Raw genomic sequence first — 21,053 nt, forward strand, 5'->3', positions numbered from 1 at the left:
GGCCTATGACCCAGGCATGAGCCCTGAGAAGAAACCAAACTGGTGGCCTTTCAGTTCACAGGCCAGTGCTCAAGCCACTCAGCCACAACAGCCAGGACAACTACTCATATTTTTAACTAGTTTTAATTCTTTCTTTGCCACTCTATTTTAAGGTCCTAAAAAGGGCACAATCATGAATCTAATTATTTTATATTCATTCACAATCTTCTTCCAATATAATATATACTTACACATATTGATAAATTAGTTAGCAACTATTTATTGCATATGTACAGTGCATGAAGTAGTTATTCTATTGTGGTCAGAAATTCTCTATCATAATTTCATTTAATTTTGTGTTTTCATTCAAATGGTAATGTTAAAATAGTAATTAATCATGTTTTAGATTATCTGGTTGAGTCCAAGTTCTGTAAAAGAAATTTTAGCACCCAGATTTGCATTTGTAATTTGGATTCCTTTTTTTCCACATAAAGTCATGGTGTGCTATATGGACAAATTCTGAATTGATTCAAATCAAGAAATTTTAGGAGAAATTGAAATCACATATGCTCATGGAGCACAAACCTCTGGATCAGAGAATGCTGCTCTGTATTAATAGAATCACGTTCAGTTAAATAACAGATATCTAACAATAAGATCCACCTGCATGTGTACCACTTTTTAAATGTAGCAAGTAAAGTAATGGTGTGAAGTGAAAAATATGTTTTTCATTCTAATATCTAGCAATAACCGATTACATATATAAAGCACTGTTTAATAACAACAACATGAACACTTTTATTCAAGGGAAAATGCAACTTTAAAGAGTCATTGAACGATACTTCATTAAAATTGACATTATTAAGGTTAAGTATGAGATTTGACTCTCTAACTAGCAAAACACTGAAGCCACTAATAAATCTCACTTTGTACAACATATTATGTGAACAAGAATTCTTTCATTAAAATACTAAACTCAAAATACAAAGTCATATCATGTACAGTTGACTTTGAATAATGCAACAATTAGGGGTACTGACCTCCCTCCTGTAAGTCAGAAATTTGTGTATAACTTTTGATACTCCCAAAACTTAACTACTAATAGCCTACTGTTGACCAGAAGCCTTACTGATAGCATAAACAGTTGATTAACATATACTTTGTGTCATTTATGTTCTTATAATAAAATAGAGAAAAGAAAATATTATTAGGAAAATATAAAGAAGAGTAAATACATTTACCATATTTATTTTTGAAACCTGCATATGTGAATCAACACTATTCAAGCCCATTGTTCAACTGTATAGAACTGGGCCTATGCCTACCTCTTTCTAGAAAGGGATATATATATATATATATATATATATATATATATATATCCCTTTACATATAAATATAAATATATATATTTACTGTGGCAATTTGGAGAACCCAGAGGTCCAGTAGGCTCTGACCCCATTGATAGCTTCAAGGAGGAAGTACAACTTGACTGAATCCTTGCTATAGATCAAATTCTTTTGTCTGTCCCCAACCCTGAAAAAAATTCGTAGGTTGAAACCTAATGACAATATAATAGTCATTATAATTAGAAGGTGGGGCCTTTTGGAGGTCTGATGGTAGAGCCCTCATGAATGGGATTAGTGCCCTTATAAAAAGATATCCTAGAGAGCTAGTTTTCCCCTTTTGTGTGACAACACAGAGAAAAGACGCCATCTGTGACTGCTGGTGGGCTCTCACCAGGCACCCAATGGGCTAGCAACCTGATCTTGAAATTGCCAGCCTCCAAAATTGTAAGAAATAAAGTTCTGCTGCTCATAATCTATTCAGTGTATGGTGTTTTGTTACAGTAGCTCAAATGAACTAGGATAATCCTTAAAATTAGAATAGAATTCAGTCAATATTTTAAGAAAGGGAGACAAAATGAGCAAAAACAAATGGAGGTGTACTCGATATAATGAGGGCTGCAGTTTAGCTGGAGACTGTGTAGAGTGATCAAAGGACATTCAACTGCAAATAGTATTAGGCCAAATTATAGATTAAGTGTTATTATTGCTAGGCAAAGCCATTGAATAACATAAAATTTTACTCCTCAAATTTATTGTAGTTTCACAGTTTTTATGTAAGAACATCTAAAATATCTCTTCTAGAATACTGTTAGGCTGTAAATAAGAAGAAAGTTTTACCCTTTGTGACAGTATGGATGGACTTGGAGAAAGACAAATACTATATGATTTCTCTCATATGTAGAATCTAATAAACAAACTGAACTAACAAGCAAAACAGAGACAGACTCATAGATGGAGATCAGGATGACAACTAAGGGAGGGTGGCTAAGGGGTAAAGGGACTGAGCAAAAAAGAAAAAGGACTCCTGGACATGGACAACAGTGTGGTAATTGAGGGGGAGGGAAGTCATAAAGGGCTTAATGGTAATGGAAAAATATAATAAAAAATAAAGTATCTCTTCTTGAGATTTTTAAGTTGTATTAAAGTATTTTCTAGTTAGACAGTCTTTCACATAAAATGTGGTAAGTCAGAAAAGTTAACAAAATTAACTGAAAAAAACACTGAATTTCAGTTGACTGTTTTTAGTAAAACTAGATTCATGAAGTTCATTATTATTTTTTCCTATTTTGAAGCCCTTTTCTCATTGTTTTTATGTTTGGCAGGGAATTAGGTGATATTTTACAATTATGTAACATATCTTCAATTCGCCTTCCTTCTCTCTCATTTCATTTTATTCCTTAATGAGAACCATTAATAGTCAGTTTTATATATGTATCTTCATCTGCTGCAATATATTTTTATGGTTGAAATGAATTAAAAATATGGCCTCACACAGATATTTACTAGTCATCACACACAATTGTAGATATTCTTCTTTGGTATTACACCAAAATTCAGCAAGTGGTTGTTTTTTAAAGGTTACAATGTGAAATCTATAGTCATAAATAAACTTTTCACACTTTATTAGATTAAAATCCATTAATCTATTATGCACTTTGAATGGGTCTTTTACCAATGCATGCATACATTGGTGATTCTGAAGATATTAGTTCTCTGAATTATGTAGATCTTCCAAATACCAAAAATTGCATTTGTCAATATCACCACCAATTACATTAGAAAAATATTTAGTATTATAAAGCTCAAATTTTGTCACTGGAAGCCGATACTGTTGGTTCCTTCCTCTGGCAGATTTACTACATACAATTTTGACAAAATATCTGCCAAATATCCATGTCCGAATAACTGTAATTTCTCATTAATTCTTTTTTCTTTCTTTTTCAATCCATACCTGAGAATATGCTTATTAATTTTAAAAGATTTTATTTATTTATTTCTAGACAAAGAGGAAGGGAAAGAGAAAGAGAGGGAAACATCAAAGTGTGGTTGTCTCTTGAGTGCCCCCTACTGGGGACCTGGCCCGCAACCTGTACCCAGACTGGGAATTGAACTGGGACCCTTTGGTTTGCAGACCGGTACTCAATCCACTGAGCCACACCAACCAAGGTTTTCTTTTTAAAAAGCTTTTATTGAATTTATTGTTGTGATATTGGTTAATAAAATTACACAGGTTTCAGGTGTACAATTCTGTAATACAACATCTGTCAGTTGTATTGTGTGTTCACCAACCCAGTGTCAAGTCTCCTTTCATGACCACGTATCTTCCCTTTACCCTCTTCTTTCTACACCAACCCCCACACCTTGCCCTCTGGTAATCAACATACTGTTGTCTCTGTCTATCTAGGCATTTTTTCTTAATCCTTTTACCTATTTCACTCAGCAGTCCAACATCCCTCTCTCTGACAGCTGTCTGTCTGTTTTCTATATCAATGAGTTTGTTTCTATTTCATTTGTTTGTTAATTTGTTCATTAGATTCCACATAAAAATGAAATCATATGGTATCTGTCTTTCTCTTATTTGGCTTGTTTCATTTGGCATAATACTCTCCAGGTCCATCCATGCTGTCGTGAAGAGTAAGATTTTTTCTTTTATACTCCCAAGTAGTATTGCATTGTGTAACTGTACCACAGCCCTTTTATCCACTCATCTACTGATGGACACTTGCGCAAATCTTGGCTATTGTAAATAATGCTGCAAAGAACATCAGGGTGCGTATATTCTTTTGAATCAGTGTTTTAGATTTCTTCAGATAAATGCCAAAAAGTGGAATTGCTAAGTATAAGACAGTCCCATTTTTAAAATCTGAGGAAACTGACACTATTTTCCACAATGGCTACACCAATCTGCATTCCCACCAACAGTCTAAAGGGTTCTCCTCCATCCATATTGTCACTAGCACTTGTGTGTTGATTTATTGACAGTCATTCTGACAGGTGTGAGGTGAAATCTCATTATGGTTTTAATTTGCATTTCTCTGACAATTAGTGACATTGAGCATGTTTTCATACATCTATTGGCCATCTGCATGTCCTCTTTGGAGCAGTGTGTATTCAGGTCCTTTGCCCATTTTTTAATTGGATTGTTTGTTTTTTCCTGTTGAGTTGTATAAGTTCTCTTTAGATTTGGGCTATTAACCCCTTATCATGTGTATCATTATCAAATATGTTCTCCCATTCAGCAGGTTGTCTTTTCATTTGTTGATGGTGTCTTTTACTGTTCAAAACCTTTTTAGTTTGCGGTATTCCCATTTGTTTATTTTTTCTTTGTTGCCTTTGCTCTAGGAGACATGTCCAGAAAATTCCTACTACAAAAATGCCTGAGATTTTACTACCTATGTTTTCTTCTAGGAGTTTTATGGCTTTGAGTCTTACATTTAAGTATTTATTCCATTTTGTATTTATTCTTGTGTATACTGTACAAACATGGTCTAATTTCATTTTTTTGCATGTATCTGTCCAATTTTCCCAACACCATTTATTGAAAAGACTCTTTTTACTCCATTGTATGCTCTTGCCTCCTTTGTCAAATATTAATTGACCATATAGATCTGGGTTGATTTTTGAGTTATTTGTTTTGTTCCATTGATCTAAATGCTTAAATATAAGTCGTAACATCATAAAAGTCCTTGAGGAAAACATTGACAGGAAAATCTCAGACATTCCACGCAGCAACATCCTCACAGACACATCCCCTAAAGCAAGGGACATAAAGGAAAGAATAAACAAATGGGACCTCATCAAAATAAAAAGCTTCTGCAGGGCTAAAGAAAACAGCACCAAATTACAAAGAGAACCAACAGTATGGGAAAACATATTTGCCAATGATACCTCAGACAAGGGCCTAATCTCCAAAATATATAAAGAACTCACACGACTCCACTCCAGGAAGACAAACAACCCAATTAAAAAATGGGCAAAGGACTTGAACAGACACTTCTCCAAGGAAGACATACAGAGGGCCAAGAGACATATGAAAAGATGCTCAGCATCACTAGCCATCAGAGAGATGCAAATTAAAACCACAATGAGGTATCATCTCACACCAGTCAGAATGGCCAACATAAACAAATCCACAAACAAATGTTGGAGAGGATGTGGAGAAAAGGGAACCCTCGTGCACTGTTGGTGGGAATGCAGACTGGTGAGGCCACTGTGGAAAACAGTATGGAATTTCCTCAGAAAACTAAAAATGGAACTGCCCTTTGACCCAGTAATTCCGCTGCTGGGATATACCCTAAGAACACTGAAACACCAATCCAAAAGAATCTGTGCACCCCAATGTTCATAGCAGCACAATTTACAATAGCCAAGTACTGGAAGCAACCTAAGTGCCCATCAGCAAATGAGTGGATCCAAAAACTATGGTATATTTACACAATGGAATTCTACACAGCAGAGAGAAAGAAGGAGCTTATACCCTTTGCAACAGCATGGATGAAACTGGAGAGCATTATGCTAAGTGAAACAAGCCAGGAAGTGAGGGACAAATACCATATGATCTCACCTTTAACTGGAACATAAGCAATAGAAGGAAAAAGCAAACAAAATATAACCAGAGTCATTGAAGTTAAGAACAATCTAACAATAGCCAGGGCGGGGGTGGTGGGTGGTGGCAGGGACAGTGGGTAGAGGGGATTACAGGAACTACTATAAAGGACACATGGACAAAACCAAGGTGGAGGGTGGAGAGGGGGGAGGGAGGTGGGTTTAGCTGGGGTGGGGTGGAGGGATGGGGAGAAAAGGCATACAACTGTAATTGAATAACAATTAAAAAAAAAAAAAGCCTGTTTTAATGCCAGTACAATGCTGTTTTGATTACTATGGCCTTGTAGTATAGTTTGATATCAGGTAGCATGATTCCTCCAACTTTCTTCTTTCTCAAGATTGCTATGGCTATTTGGGGTCTTTTGGAGTTCCATATAAATTTTTTGGCATATTTATTCTAGTTTTGTGAAATACATCATTGGTATCTTCACAGGAATTCTGTTGAATATATAGTTTGCTTTGGTAGTGTGGACATTTTAATTATGTTAATTCTTCTTATCCATGAACATGGTATATGCTTCCACTTATTTGTATTTTCTTTAATTTCTGTCTTCAGTCCCTTATAATTTCTGTGTATAAGTCTTTTACCTCCTTGGTTAAATTTGTTCCTGGGTATTTAATTTTTGCTGCAACTGTGAATGAGATTGTTTTCTTAGTTTATCTTTCTGACAGTTTCATTACTGATGTTAAAAAGTTCAACTGATTTATGGATACTTATTTTGTATCGTGCTACTTTACTGAATTAAGTTATCAGTTCTAATGGTTTTTTGATGGAATCTTTGGGTTCTCTATGTAGGTATCATGTCATCTCCAAATGATGACATTTTTACTTCTCCCTTTCCAATTTGGATGCCTCTTATTTCTTCTTCTTTTCTGATTGCTGTGACTGGGCCTGCAGTGTCATATTAAAAGTGGTGAAAGTGGTCTTCCCTGTCTTGTTTCTGACCTTAGGCAAAAATGCTTTTAGTGTTTGCCCATTGAGTATGATGTTGGATATAGATTTTTCATATATGGACTTTATTATGTTGATGTATGATCCCTCTATTTCCACTTTGCTGAGAATTTTTATTAGAAATGGGTGCTGGATTTTATCAAATGCTTTTTCTGCATCTATTGATATGATCATGTGATTTTTATCCTTCATTTTGTTTATGTGGTGATCATGTTTATTTGTGGATATTGTACCAACCATGCATCCCTGAAATAAAGCCCATTTGATCATGGTGTTTGATATTTTTAATGTATTGCTGGATCTGGTTTGCTAATATTTTGTCAAGGACTTTAGCATCTATGTTCATCAGGGATATTAGCCTACAATTTTATTTCTTTGTAGTGCCCTTATCTGGTTTTGGGATCAGGATAATGTTGACCTCATAAAATGGTCTTGGGTGTCTTTCCTCTCCTTTAATTTTTTGGAATAGTTTGAGAAGAAAAGGTGTTAGTTCTTCTTTGAATGTTTGGCAAAATTCACCTGTGAAGCTATACCCTTCAGGATTTTTATTTGTTGAGGGATTTCTTTTCAAGTTCCATCTTTATTAAAACCAGAAGAAACAGAAGAATAAACAAACTTGTTGATATTAATCCTAGTTACATTTTAGAGAAATAATAATATAGACAGCAAATTGTTAAAAAAAATTCTTTCAATTGTATTGATATAACAAGTGCTTAAAAATAGAAAGGCTCTACTTTGAATAGATTCCCTGAATCCATCTGCTCCATAATTAAATCAAATTATAATCACTGGCCCACAGAAATAGTAGATTGAATTACTACTATCTGAGATATCCACTTATCTATCATCTTGGTGTCCCTTACTGTACCTCAGAGCACAACATGTTGTTTTTATCCAATGGTCTCTTTGTAGTATTCTTACTTCACCTGCCTAGGAACTTTCACACTGCTGACTATTCCTTTCCTTTTGAAACTTAACTGTGGTTCCCTTGACATTGAAAACACCACTTTCTCCTACTTTTGCTTATAATGTAGTAATTCAAAGTATAGCTTGCTGGCCAAGAGCATAGACTTTGAATCTGGAATGCCGGAGTTCAAATTCTGGTTCTACCACTTGCTAACCTTGTGACCTTGGACAGGATTCTTAAATCTGGGTGTTGAGAGGCTTTTATGATTCCTTCTATTTCATTAGTTGTACTTGGTCTATTTAGATGTTCTTCTGATCATTCCTGATTCAGTTTTGGAAGGTTGAATGTTTCTAGAAATTTATCCAGATTGTCCAATTTCTTGGTTTATAGTTGTTCATAATGTTTTCTTACAATCCCTTGTATTTCTGTGTAATCTGTTGTTACTTCTCCACTTTCATTTCTGATTTTATTTATTTGAATCCTCTCTCTTTTTTCTTGATAAGTCTGGTAAAAGATTTGTCAATCTTGTTGGTCTTTTCAAAGAACCAGCTCTTGATTATGTTGATATTTTGTATTTCTTCAGACTCAGTTTTATTTATTTCTGCTCTGATCTTTATTACATATTTTCTTTCTTCTACTCATGTTGGTATTTTTGTTGTTTTTCTTTTTGTAGTTCCTTTAAGTGTAAAGTTAGATTTTTTATTTGAAATTTTTCGTATTTCTGAAGGTAGGCCTGTAATGCTATGAATTTCCATCTTAGCACTGCTTTCACTGTGTCCCGTAGATTTTGGATTGTTGTGTTCTCATTTTGTTTGTTTCAAGGTACCTTTTGATTTTTTCCTTGTCTAATTCTTTGCCCATTCATTGCTTAGTAACTTGTTATTTAACTTCCTTGTTTGTGTGCTTTTCAGTGTTTTTCTTATGATCGATTTCTAATTTGTTATCATTATGATCGGAGAAGATGCATGATTTGATTGCAATCTTCTTAAATTTATTGAGACTTGTTGTCTGTCCTAACATGTTGTCTACTCTAGAAAATATTCCATGAAAAGAATGTGCACTTGAAAAGTAAAATGTGTATCCTGATGCTTGGGGTGAAATGCTCCAATGATATCGATTAAAACTATCTGATTTAGTGTGTCATTTAAGGTCACTGATTTGTTGTCATTGTTGATGATTTTCTGGTTGGAAGATCTACCCATTGATATTAATAGGGTATTAAAAGGGTGTTAAAATCCCCTAATATGACTGTTTTATGTCAATCTGTCCCTTTGTGTCCATCAACATTTGTTTTATACATTTAGGTGCTCCTATGTTGGGTGCATAAATGTTTACGAGGGTTCTATCCTCTTGTTGAATTACTCCCTTATCATTATTTAGTGTCTTTCTTTGTCTCTTACTATAGGCTTTGTTTTACAGTCTATTTGGTCAGATATAAGTATTCCTACCCTACCTTTTTCCCCCCATTTTCATGAAATATCTTTTTGATCATTTTACTTTGTCTGTGTGTATCTTTCATTTTTAGGTGGGCCTCTTGTAGACAGCATATACATGGGTCTTGTTTTCTTACCCATTTGGCTACCATATGTTTTTGATTAGAGCATTTAATCTATTTACATTTAAAGTGATTATCAATAGGTACATATTTATTGTCATTTTATTCTTTTAACTATGTTCCTCTATTATCCTTGTTCTTGTTCATCTTAAAGAAGACTCATTAACATTTCTGTAATACTCATTTGGTGGTAGCACATTCTTTTAACTTTTTCTTGTATAGGAAGTTCTTTATTTCTCCTTCAATTTTAAATGATAGCCTTGCTGGGTAAAGTAGTCTTGGTTATAGGTCTTTCCTTTTCATCACTTTGAATTTTTCATGCCAATCCCTGCTGGCCTGAAATGTTTCTGTTAAGAAATCAGCTGATAGTCTTACGTGAGCTCCCTTGGAGGTAACTAACTGTCTTTCTCTTGCAGCTTTTAAGATTCTCTCTTTGTCTTTAACCTTTGCCATTTTAATTATGGTGTATCTTGGTGTGAGCCTCTTTGGGTTCACCTTGTTTGGGACTTCATATGCTTGTGGGACTTGCTTGTTTTTTTCCTTCACCAGGTAGGAAAATTTTCAGTCCTTATTTCTCAAATAGATTTACAATCCTTTGGTCTTTCTCTTCTCTTTCTAGTACCCCTATGATGTGGATGTTGTTATGTTTAGTGACATTAAACTATCCTCATTTTTTAAAATACTTTTTTTCATTTTGCTTCTAAGATTGAATGTTTTCTGCTACCTTGTCTTCTAAGTTGCTCATTCAATCCTCTGCTTCATCCAACATACTGTTTATTCCTTCTAGTACATCCTTCATTTAAGATATTATATTCTTCATTTCTGTCTGGTTCCTTTTAATGGTTTCTATATGCTTTTTCATACTTGCTATTTCTTTGTTAAAGTTCTTACTAAGTTCCTTGAGCATCCTTATAACCATTTTTTTAACTCTATACCTGCTAAATTGCTTGTCTCCATTTAATTTAACTCTTTTTGTGGATATTTCTCATGTTCTCTTACTTGGAGCATGTTTCTTTGTCTTCCTATTTTGGCTGCCTCTTTGTGTGTGAATTTTTTTTCTGTATATTAAGTTGATCTATTATGACTCCCAGTCTTGGTAGTGTGTCCTTATATAGTGGGCATCTTGTGAGATCCAGTGGCAGTCTCCTTGATCACCTGAATATATGCTCCAGGAATATTCCTTTCGTGGGTTATATGGGCACTCCTATTGTAATTGAGTCTTGATTGCTATTGACCCATTCATATATATGGTCAACCCTCAAGCTGTCTGACTGTGAGGAACGACTTTGACCACAGTGTATGAGCTGCTGTTCTGGCTGCTGACTAAAGGAAGCAGAATTTGTATCCACAGGTTCTGGAGTCTGCCAATATCTTCCTTTGAATATGCTGCTTATGAAGCTCATTGGATCTTGCTCTGACATTGTCTGAAGTTGGCCACTGGGTGTGTTGGTTCTGGGTCCTCTTGTGAGGGACTGTGGTGCAAACCAATGTCAAATGGTGACTAGCCCTGCGTAATTTTTTTGAAGCTACAAAGCGATCCACAGATTGTGGCTGCCTCTTCTAGGCCTGGGTGTGTGAGGGAAGGACCAATCTACACACCAAGGCCAGCTTTTACCAGCACTGGGCCCAAAAGCAGGTCAGCAAATGTCCCAATATACCCCAAATCTGCCCCCACCTGCTCCCACCTGCCAGATGCCTAATAGGCAAAGTCACTTAAAGAGCCTCTAACAATACTTAAGTTACATGAGGTAAGTTTTCAATAAGTCACCAGGTAGGGGCAAGTGGTATTTACCAGACTGATATAGGTTTAAACTCAATGCCAGTGCTGGGTCTGAGGTGACTCAGCAAATGTCCCAGGGTACACCAAGTTTAGCTGCCACACTAGGTGCCCTCAGACCTTTGTGGTGGGCTGGGGTCTCAGGGAGTCGTCAGGGTGAGGCCAGCAGGTTTTATCAGACCCAAAAAGACCAAGATTTGGCTGTGTCAAAGGAGAACTCTGCACTGGTTGAGCATGTGAGGGAAAAAATAGCTATTAATTCTTTCAAGTAAAATGATACTGTATGAAAGACTGGCTAGTTCAGCTAGTGATTCAATTCCACAAGTACTTTTCTCCAGATAACCATCATATTTTAATATATAATAGAAGTATATTTTGTATACTTCCCATTTCATCACATGTGGTATTAAAATGGTATGTACTTGGTTCAAGACTTAATAAAATCACAAATTTTAACTGTTCCACCAAGAACATTCTTAAGGGAAACTCTTTAGTTAATTAATTGAACTATTTATTTATTAACTGTGGATCTGTAGTAGTAAGAAATACCATGAATTTTATTTTGGTGCAAACTACCAGCAGTTTCATTCACCAATGCTTTTTGCATTATCAGTGTAATTTTGAACATAGTGAAAAAATCAAAGAATATCTCAGTATTATGGTTTTGACCTTGTGCACTGAACATATCTTGGATTCCCAGCGTGGGCCACACACCACACTTTATAAACCCTTGTTCAAAATTATAGCTAAGAACTCCAAGATTGTCCTAGAATATTGGTTCCATGAGGGGAGGGACCTTTATTTTGTTTATCTGTGTATCCCAAGCTCTTAGAACAGTCTCTAGCATGTTATGTAAATACAAAAGTATTTAATTCATTGCATAAAAGAAACATTGAATGCATGTATTCTGGTCCCTCTCTTCTTTGCTCCCTCACCACCAACCAGGCTATGTGCTGAATGGCTTTGTCATTTAGTTTTCTCATCTGTGAAATAGAGATAGTATCAGTAGCTAACTTACAGGTTTGCTTTACAGATATGATGTGACAATGCAATAAAATGCTTCACAGCATGATCAAGACATAGTAGTGATGTTGCATTATTTAAAAATATATTAACGATCCACAGTTGTCTCAGTTATAGTTAGGTTCTGTTGACTATAATACAGTTTCAGTCAAAAGAGTAGAGTATCACACATAAATTAAGATCTAGGATAGCAGTTCAAGGCTTAGATGGTAGCTGCAGAATGTCTTTGGATGCTCAGACTAGTATTTTTCTGCACTAATATTTTACCACATGATTTTCATCTTAAATGTAGCTACAGTTTTCATTTCTTTGGTGAAGGCCAGAAGAAGGAAGGTAGAAAAGTTTTCTAAAAAGTCTGCCCTTTGCAGAGTCAGCTGTCTTTAAACAGGTTTCTCAGAAGTGTCATACCCCAACTCTGCATTTCATTGGCTGGAACTGGTCACATACAAGGCAAGCAGAGAGGTTAGCCTTTGTGTCAATATACTTAGCTAAAAATTAGGGTTCTTATTCTAGGAGGAAGAGAAAAACTGATGGTCTCCACCTATATACCTGAACAAAGCAATAGGTACTGTATAACATAAAATGTGGATATATTCTGTTGTGCAGAAGTTTGATTGATACAGATACTTTTTGCCTCTGTGTGGAGATAATTACTCTTTGACCTAGCGCTGAACTCAGCACCTCACCATAGGCCTTCATCCTCAGTGAAGGACAGATACTGTGTATAAGACTGTATGTAGTGTCTCTATGTTCTCCCCAGAATCAAGCAATGGAGATTTGTATGTACAGTGCGTCAAATGTGATTCAGCTACATGATGACTAACCATTTTAAGCTCAACTGAGAGCACAGCCTCTCTAAGTTTCCTGAATCTTATCCCAATTATATTTCATTTAATAACACTCAGTGAAATATCTGGTGGCAGGAGAAATGAAACTGCATGCTTTTATAGGATCATTCATCAAGGACTAATTGAAGCTTTCATACAGTTTAGTGCTGATAAAATGCTGTAACAATAAACAATAACAAAATTCGCTGGAGAAGAATTTGTTTTGCTGTGAGGAAAATAGTTCTGTTTCATCCTGGGATTCCTGGTTAAAAGAGTCTCCAGTTTACAAAGGGATAAGCACAGGCTCCTCTGCATAATGTCGGGGTGGGAGCTGTGTCAAATGTATTAGCGCTGCTCCAGTGGAGGCTTTCTCATCCCGACTATTTGCTATTGTGTGTGGCTCTGGCAGGAGGCTGCAGGACCAATAGGATTTTTAAAAGTTTCTTTTAGCTATTTATTGTTATTGTACTTGAAGCTGTTCCTTCATAGTTTTTATTGGAAATATAAAAATTCCTAAAGTGTTCTTTAACAAAGATTTTTAAAAATCCTAATGTAAGAAGTTTCTTTTTGAATACTTCTGTGTAGGGAGTTGGCTGGCTTTTTGTTATTGGAACCCCTGTCCTTTCCTATGTCGTGTTTGGATATCTGACTGAATTGAAAAAGGAAAAAAAAATAGAGAATGGATTCCTTACTCATTTTCTCAGGAGTGATTTAAAGGAAATAGGAGTAAAATCCAATGTATGAGAAATGTGCAGCAAACTGTTGTAACCCTGAACACCCGTTTGCTATATTTATATGGCTTAGATTGCAGTGAGCACCATACTGCACATGTCCAGCATTTACGTGATAACTGGTATCATCTTTTATGCAATAACAACAGATTTCATTGTTAAAACATATTACCTAGACTAAACTTAACTTTAGGTAAAAATACTGGACTCTTTAGCATTATCATTGCAAAATTGCTCAAATAGCATTATATGAATACAGATTTTAGATAAATGATCATCGTATGATAAATCTCATTAGAGAGTATGAATGGTCATCTTTCACAGACATGAGTAATATTGATTAATATGTTTTGAAAACCTACAAAACAAGAAAACATGGTAATCTAGATATGGTCAGACTGTAATTTTAAAATGTGAATTTTTTTTCAAATTTACTTTGCATTATAAAAAGTAATTTCTCTTAAGGGCTTTTTATTTTATTTTTTAAATTATATTTTATTGATTAGGGTATTACAGTTGTCCCAATTTTTGTCCCTTTGCCCCCCTCCACCCAGCAGCCCCCACTCCCTCAGGCAATCCCCACTCCATTGTTCACGTCCATGGGCCATGAATATAAGTTCTTTGGCTACTCCATTTCCTATACAGAACTTTACACCTTAAGGGCTTTTTAGACAATGGTTTTAAAAGTCTTAATACATCTTAAACAAAGCACTGTGGAGCCTTACTTATGAGAAGGATTTAAAAAAGACCAAAATCAGTCTTTCTTTTGGCTAACAAGACAAATTAATGCTTTGTGTACTTCGTTTCCAGTCACTTCAGCTAATTTGTAGCACCATTAATGAGTGAAGAATAAATTCATGTCATGACATATAAGATGTGTGAATATGATAGATATGTTTGGGGATAAAATAAAGGTTGTAGATTTTACAGCTTTCATATTATAAACCATATATGACTTTCCATATAGATTGGCCAAACAGAATTTTATAGCAAAAATATCAGAAGATGGGGAAAACTGATTGGCATTAATTAAGTTAGCACCATAGTAATGCTTCTACTGTGGTCATTAAACACACTAGGCAGCTTCTATTCCAGGACCTTCTACTGCATGATACCCTCTTTCTCGATATTTCTACACGGCTCGCTCCCTAACTACCTTTTTTGTATTGCAACTTGCACTCCACAATTCATATACCCCAATTGCTTCTTGCCTTATATATCTTCATGAACACATGTCATCTGACACCTGTGTGTTACCTATTCATTCATTTGCTGTCTAACCTCATTTTTGAGAATTTAGAATAGGGCAGGTGGTCTGTATGTTTTGTTCATTGCTGAATTCCTAGAGCCTAAATGTCATAGGCATAGGGATATAGGTTGAATCAATGGATTGGGGTTGTAGAGCTCCTATATTTCACACACTAGCTCTTTGAGCTTAGTAAAGTCACTTAGTCTACTGGTTTCTATTTCCTTATGTACAAAACATGAAAAATAATGATTACTGTTGCATTTTGATGAAATGGAACACTACGAAAGCTTTTTAGAACATTGATGAAAGCTTTTTATACAGGCAAATGATTGCTGTTGAGACATCAAATGGCTTTCAGGAAACCCTGCAGAGATAATAGTTTTTGCCTTGGATTATCCTGTTTAAAGGAGATCTAGACTTGGGTTAAGGTGTTGACCTTGGTACACAAGTCAAAGCTACAGACCTTTGCTATTGGAAGTTGTAAGTAATATTAGTAAGATAGCAATCATTTAATTTAAAAAACAGACTTATAGGTGACCTTTTAGAAGTAAGATAGAATTTAAGGGATCAAAATTTAAGTAGGGTGAAGGTGGTTGGGTGTTAAAACTAATTGGCTAACATGAGAAATACTTTGGTGAGTATGGCCTCACTTATAGTATGTTATTAAGCATGGGACATTATGATAGAAAGGGTAATATGTGTCAACTTGAATAGGCGATGGCATTCAGGTGTTTAGCCAGACATTAGTCGAGGTGCCGCTGTGAGAGTATTTTGTAGATGCGATTAACATTTACAATCACTTTACTTTAAGTATAGGAAATTATCCTTGATAATATGAGTAGTGGACCTCGTCCAACCAGTTGAAGGCCTTAAGACCAAAAAAACTGAGGTTTCCTGGAGAAGGAATTCTGCTTCAGTACTGTAACGTAGAAATCATGCCTGAATTCCCAGCCTGCCTGTCTGCCCTATGGATTTACTAACTAACACGTTCTCATGAGCCAATTCCTTAAAATCTTCCCCCCGCCCCCACCTCTCCATCCCTTATTGGCTCTGTTTCTCTGAGAACTGTGAATGATATGAGTAGGAATCTGTGGTTTACAATTCCTGCTCTGGGTATTATTGGGAGGATTAAATAAAACGATGTGTGCTAATTTCATAATAAAATGCTAGCACACACAGCCAGTGCTCGAAGAGCTATCATTCTTGCGATGGGAGGGTGGAGGTGGTCAAGTGACGCATTTACCAAGGGACTCTGCTCTTCAGTTAGCCTATGGCAGCATCTACTGAGTACCTGAAGTTTGCTGACTGATTTGACAGTCAAATTCACATAAAGAAAAGGAGTTTAGTCAATTATAAAATGTGGTCAAAGTATTAAGTCTGAAACAGATTTGTTTATATAACTATAGGGAGAATGGTGTTTAAAAGGGGTATAAATTCTTCAGCAAACAGACTGGCATTCAGATTTTTATCTTCGCTTCTTACTGTATGATCTTACCTGTGAATGGGTATACTGATGCTTTCCCCACAAGCTTATTTTGAAACTTTGGTAAAATAAATTTCATAAAAATTCAGGACTGTACCTGTGCTATTTTCCTCCTCATTACCTAAGGTACTATAGATGAGTATCAAGTTTCCTAATTTTTGAAATTTAGTTCAGCTCTTGTATACCAAATGAAAGGTCAATTTTAAGTTCCATAATTAAAAATGGACACATTTTTCCCCTCCACAGAGATGAAACTTCATCAAGAAAAAATAATGTTCATAAAGCACAAGTAAGTTTTAATGCATTCTTACACTGACTAGGGCTTCCTAGAGAAGAAAAGGGTGGCTGTCTTGCCAGAGTAGTGATGCAGACGTAGCGTCTGTAACCCTTCTAAGCAGGTACTGCAGAGACGGGGTGTAGTGCACCCTAAAACCAAGGCTCCTCAGAAAGGCCTTCTAGAGCAGCTTCAGTTGGCTTATTCCAGCAGAACAAGAGCAGCAGGCAGACCTGGGGGTGTGCTCTGCCATTGCAAACTTAACTGGGGGGCACTAAGAACAAAACTACATGTTTTACAGAAAAAGTAAAACCCGAGTCATTGTCTGTGTAGTAAAATATGTATTGTATTATACATCCGTATGATGTGCATTTTATCAGTAGCACTTATTTTAGTGAAGATTTATTCATTGTTAGGAATATCACTTCATTTGAAATTAAAAAAAAAACAGATTGTGGCTCTCATATCATAAGTATATGTTCCACAAAGACTGGAAGAGAAAGACTGGCAGGAAGGACAGAAGAGAGTAATCTGAATATAATGTTATTTCTTGAGAAATTATGCATATTAAAAGATACTTTAGAAAACACATTTGGTGTCATATTATAAAAGGCTCTGGCCAAGCACACCTGCAAGGATGTGCTTTGGGCTGGTTCAGGAAGGAAGATATGTCTGGGACACTGCCCTGCGGGTGGACACAGATACTCAGGCAGGAAATTTTCTGCTAGAGCATCTGGGTTCAGAGACCAAGGGCTGAGGCAGTCTGGCCCGGGAGTGAGATGAGAGCATGCTCCATAAGACCAGGTCCGGACTAAAGAGGAGATGGAAGGCGAGGTGGCAGCCAGCTGCACAGGGAAGAAGGGCTCCTGGAGGATTGATGCCAACCTGGGACCTAAGCTTACCTTTTTCTTTTCAAAATGTTAATAGCTTTATTTGACTTTAATTATAAATATTAAAAGCATATTTGGAAATAGGCAATGTAACAACTACTAAAGACAGGAGTATAAAGTAAAATCCTGGATTTTACATATTTGGTAAATATGCTGTACAATATTTTTTCTTTGCCTTCCCATATACAGATATTCTTTTTTTCTTTTTTAAATGGATTATATTGATACATAAATGTTTTTAAGAATTTTATTTCAATGAATATAAAGCTATATTTTAATTTTCAATGTGTGCATAGTGATTCATTTGGAGAATATACACAAACATATTTTATCCATCTTCTCTGAATAGTCATTTAGGCTTTTTAAAAGTTTTTTTTTAAATAAACAATGTTGTTATAAACACCCTTTAAACTGCTGTTTCTTTCCTGGTTAATTAAATGTAAATAAAATTTATTTTTCAACCTGAAAGAAAGTTTGAAAAAGACAAAAATGAAATAAAACATTTATACTTCTACTGTTATATCATCACTTTACCTTAATTCCTTGAAATCTCTTTTGTCCTAATTTTTATCCCCTTTAATTACCTGATAGGCAAATTATATGCTACTCAGCTCAAAGGCATCCATCAGTCCTCACCTCTGCAGTTGTTTCCAGTGGTAGAGGTGTCAGGTTGCATCAGGGCAGAGTGTAGGGTGAAGTGACAGGAGGCTGTGACAATCAGCAGCTTCTTCAGGCCTGGACAGAGGGTGCTACTCTTCCAGGTATGGAACTGGGATCTCAGGGAGGCTGACTTTCTGAATCCCATCAATCATCCTAGGGCCAACCTGAGCCTCTGGTCCTCAAGGGTTGTTGGGTTGAGTGTGATGAAAACTAGTATTTATTAAAAAGACAAACTGTGCGTATAGCTTTGTAAACATTATCCTATTTAATCCTTACAACACTTTGAGTTAGATATAATAAGATTCTTTTTTGTAGATAAGATTATAGGTTCGAAAAGGTTAAGTAACTAGACCAAGATTATATTACAAAGCAGAACTGGAATTGAAATCTTTAACTGTGAGCCTATGAAAGAAATAAACTTGTGAATAGCATGCTGATGTCCTGGGGTATGTGGATGTGGTGATAGGTGGTAGTAGCTTCCCAAACTAATTCTTCTTGATGATTTCCTTCTAGTCAAGGAGTTGTCATTTCCTGAGTGAAAAATGTGTGAACATATGACTCAAAATTACCTTCACTTACATGATAAATGAATAATTCTGTAAACTTAATTATAAATTTGGTGAAATCAAGGAGAGTGTAAGGACATGTGGGTGGCTGTTAGTTTAGCTCTATTATGTACATAGGTGGCCTGGCCAAAGGTTTTGATGATGGTAAGGAAACCAGGATATTCTAGGGCTTAAGAGAGACTTTCAAACGATAATGCCACTTGTTATAATGATTTATCTTTGGTTGTACCACATGCCAGGGGTCACTAGCAAGGATTGAAGTAGGCATGGACTCATAATTGGCACTGGGGAAAGAATAAAGACACTGGTTAGGATCAATACTTTTTATAGGAATAGAAACTGATTTCTCGTGAGATTAATGAACCAAAGCATTCTACTCCCAACTTATCCAAAGTGAATTCCTTCCTACCAAAGTCTAGGTAGGGTACCAGTGCAATAAATACCTCTTACTTTGTTGGACTATTAACCTCCACTTATTTTTAAGTGGGTGCCTTCCCTAGTCATGCCATTGATATTGTAGCAATAGAATCAAATTTATAGCCCTGTGGGCTCACTTGACTTGTCTGTAGCAAGCAACTGGCCTGATGAAGAACAGAGTCCCTATCCAGGAGGTTTAGGACTTGGGATTGAGTGCCATGCTCTCACCGGGCATCCGGACCGCTGTGATCAGCTGTATGACCATGGGTCCTGGCATGTGGAGCAGAGAAAATGAAGATGCAATGGCAGAGAGATAGAAAAACAAAGCCAAACTTCAGAGAGAAACAGCAAAAGTTGCTAGCTCTGTTTTTCCTGAGGTCCTGAACCGTTGTCATTTCTGGGTTCAATGAGACATCTCATGTCTTTATAAAATTATGTTTTTACCTCAAGCTGTTCGAGCTGTATTTCTGTTGCTTTCACCACAAGAATTCTAACTAATATAACTAGCCTTAAACTAAGTTTGAAATTAATGGAGCTGAGAGAAAAAGTGAGGTAGATTCTATATTTGATATGCAAACCTAATTATCCATATGAGAAATAAGAAAAACTTGGTGGTTTTCTAAATTCAGAATGGGGTGGCAGATGCCACTGTAGTCAAATATATTAAAAAGGTGACTCCTATTTCTTGAGAAAAATATGACATTTAACTAACAGTACCAAAGGCAAGCTCTCACCTTTTGGAAAGGTCTTTTTACTCTTTAATATGAATGTTAAGATAGCAGTGGATTTTCTTTTCATAGCTGCCACTATAGAAAGATAATAGGAATAATTCAACCACAGTGCAAGTTGGATTTTAGAATTATTTTCAAACAACTCATATAAAAATGCAGCTAAACAAAACAAAAGAAAATAAAACTCCTCCCATTTCAACTTATTTTATAAGGAAATATTCATTTGAGATAGCTAAAAATAAGAAATGAAAGAAATTAAATCACTTTTATAGAAAATCTATCCACTGAAGTTTAGATAAGTTGGAGAGATCTCATATTGAAAAGTGATTAATAATAATTGTCTCTTTAACAATTTAGAATTTCTGAAAATTCTAAAGTATTATAAAAATATATACTCTAAAATTTGTATGTGATGTTTTAGTGATGCATCAGAAAAGAAAATATGAACAAAGACTTTCAGAAATATGTTCAGGGCATAAATCATTAAAATTTTTATTTCTATTTTCTATCTAAAAATAATAAATATTATCTCATCTCATTTCACAATATTCTGAGGAGCATGACTTCCTCACTTGTACATACTTTATGTCTACACATATGCTATTCTAGTTCATTTAGAAATTTTCTGTGCAAATTGTTTTTTGTTCTGTGCAAACAAATAGAACATATTAAACAAAATAAAACAAAAAAATTACTTTTAAATAATTTAACATATTTTATCATAAAGGTTTTATAGAATGTATAGACATTTTTCTAAAGATTTTATTTATTTTTACACATAGGGGAAGTGGGGAGAAAGACAGAAGGAGAGAAACATCAATGTGTGGTTGCCTCTTGTGCGCCCCCTACTGGGGACCGGGCCTACAACCCAGGCCTGTGCCCTGCTCTGAGAATCAAACCAGTGACGCTTTGGTTGCAGACCAGTGCTCAATCCACTGAGCCACACCAGCCAGGGTGAATGTATAAACATATTAATTGAAAGTGAAATAATGTAAAATATATCTACTGCCTCACTGTTAATAATTTGGTGTTGCTAATTCCAGTACCTTTTCATATAATTTAAAGTACCGTAAATGTGTCA

The sequence above is a fragment of the Desmodus rotundus genome, chromosome 11 (assembly GCF_022682495.2).
Source record: "Desmodus rotundus isolate HL8 chromosome 11, HLdesRot8A.1, whole genome shotgun sequence".
In the NCBI taxonomy this organism is placed as follows: domain Eukaryota; kingdom Metazoa; phylum Chordata; class Mammalia; order Chiroptera; family Phyllostomidae; genus Desmodus; species Desmodus rotundus.